General features: G+C 54.8%; 1 pseudogene; it reads left to right on the top strand.

Moving 5' to 3' along the window:
• The first annotated feature begins 659 nt into the window (after positions 1–659).
• The window catches only part of LOC119352343, a 2655-nt pseudogene continuing 1315 nt past the window's right edge, over positions 660–1999 (top strand).

The following is a 1999-nucleotide window of genomic DNA, read 5'->3' as shown; positions in this document are numbered from 1 at the left end:
TCGCAAGATCCAAAGACCAAACAAGGAGGCAGTGGCACGTGATATCCAGAGGTCCAAGGATAATGTTGTTTTTTTCTCTATCCCGTACGTTATGGTCATATATTCTATTCCAAAGACCAAACAATTCTTGATCCAAATGTGAACTTTGCCACGCTCCAGCCAAAATTTTCCAGCCGCCAGCAACGGCGTTGCAGTAATCCTATCTGGTGGATCATCGAGTGATCTCATCTGATGGCGGCTTTCCAAACGAAAACAAGGAGGCACCAAGAAAGAGTAAATCCTTTCCGTTGTCATGCTACACTTGAAAGAAAAAGAAAGTACCTTGGATAAGGTGGTACGTATAGTATATGTCATGCATGATGTCTGTGACTCTGTGGTTCAAAAAAAAAAACTGCTACTCCCTTGGTTCCAAAAAATTGTGTCGTGGTTTTAGTTCAGAGGAAGAAGATGTTGTGCTCGTTTTCCATCCTGCTTTGACGTTAGGCATCACCAACCAACCTCCTCGCCCACGCGATGCAGGTTTTCCTCGATGCTAAATCCCATCTAGATTTGGTCTTCATTCCTCGGACTATACTACCACGACGGAGCAGCATAAATAGCGTTGCGTGACTGGCTAGCTAGCAGCTTTATCAGAGACCTAGCAGCACAAGGAAAAGGAAGCAATAATGGTGGCCGTGGCGGTGCTTGTTCCCTGGCTAGCATGGCTCCTCGTCTCCTTGCTCTCCCTCTACCTCCTCAACCTCCTCAACCACGCGCGCTCCGGCCTCCCGCCGGGGCCGCGCCCGCTGCCGCTCATCGGCAGCCTCCACCTCCTCGGCGACAGGCCACACCGCTCCCTGGCCCGCCTGGCCAGGACCCACGGCGCCCCGCTCATGTCCCTCCGCCTCGGCGCGGTCACCACGGTGGTCGCCTCCTCTCCCGCCATGGCCCGTGAGTTCCTGCAGCGGCACGACGCCACGTTCGCCACCCGGTCCGTTCCCGACGCCACCGGCATGCACGCGGCGGGCTCCGTCCCCTGGCTGCCCCCGGCGCCGCGGTAGCGCGCGCTCCGCAAGATGATGGCCACGGAGCTCTTCGCGCCGCACCGTCTCGACGCGCTCCACCACCTCCGGATCGAGAAGGTGGGCGAGCTCATGGACCACGTCGCGCGGCTGGCGCGCGACGGCAAGCCGGTGAACGTGGGGCGCGTGGCCTTCACGACCAGCCTGAACCTGCTCTCCCGCACCATCTTCTCCCACGACCTCACGAGCCTCGACGACGACAGCCGCTCCGGGGAGTTCCAGGAGGTGGTGACGGCCATCATGGAGGCCGTGGGGACCCCCAACCTGTCGGACTTCTTCCCGGTGCTCGCGCCGGCCGACCTCCAGGGCACGCGCCGGCGGCTGGCGAAGCTGTTCGCGCGGCTGCACGTGGTGTTCGACGCCGAGGTGGACCAGAGGCTGCGTGCCCGCGACGCCGGCCAGCCCAGGAAGAACGACTTCCTGGACGTGCTGCTCGACGTGGCGGCGCGTGAGGATGGCAAGGACCTGCTCGACCGCCAGACGCTACGCTCACTTTTCACGGTAACTACATTTTGTGTGTGTGTTTTGCAACTGCAGTGGCGTATTTAAAATTAAAAGCCATGATATACCTTTCCTTTTTAATGTTAGTATCGAGATATCTAAAAACTTTGCTTTGGTACATCACCTAGAAAAGTTTACAGATTTTTCTTTGAACATCAGTACAGACACAAGCGCTCATATACACATGTATACACTCATCCCTATGAACGCACACACTACCCCTATGAACACCTTTGAAAGACTGAGTCGGCATATCATTTTAAAATTTAAAAAGTCACCGTAGGCACCTCGTCATGGACTGGGGATACCACAATCCCTCTAACTATCCAACCACAGGTTGGTTGATTATGATGTAGATTAAAGGTAGAGATTAGAAGTTACCCCTTTTAGTCGAAAAGGCATGCTAATATGTTGATAGGCTTTTTAAGTAACTTTAA

The sequence above is a fragment of the Triticum dicoccoides genome, chromosome 2A (genome assembly GCF_002162155.2).
Source record: "Triticum dicoccoides isolate Atlit2015 ecotype Zavitan chromosome 2A, WEW_v2.0, whole genome shotgun sequence".
NCBI classification, from domain to species: domain Eukaryota; kingdom Viridiplantae; phylum Streptophyta; class Magnoliopsida; order Poales; family Poaceae; genus Triticum; species Triticum dicoccoides.
The sequence above is the reverse complement of the archived record's forward strand: the minus strand, read 5'-3'. Positions and strand labels throughout refer to the sequence as shown.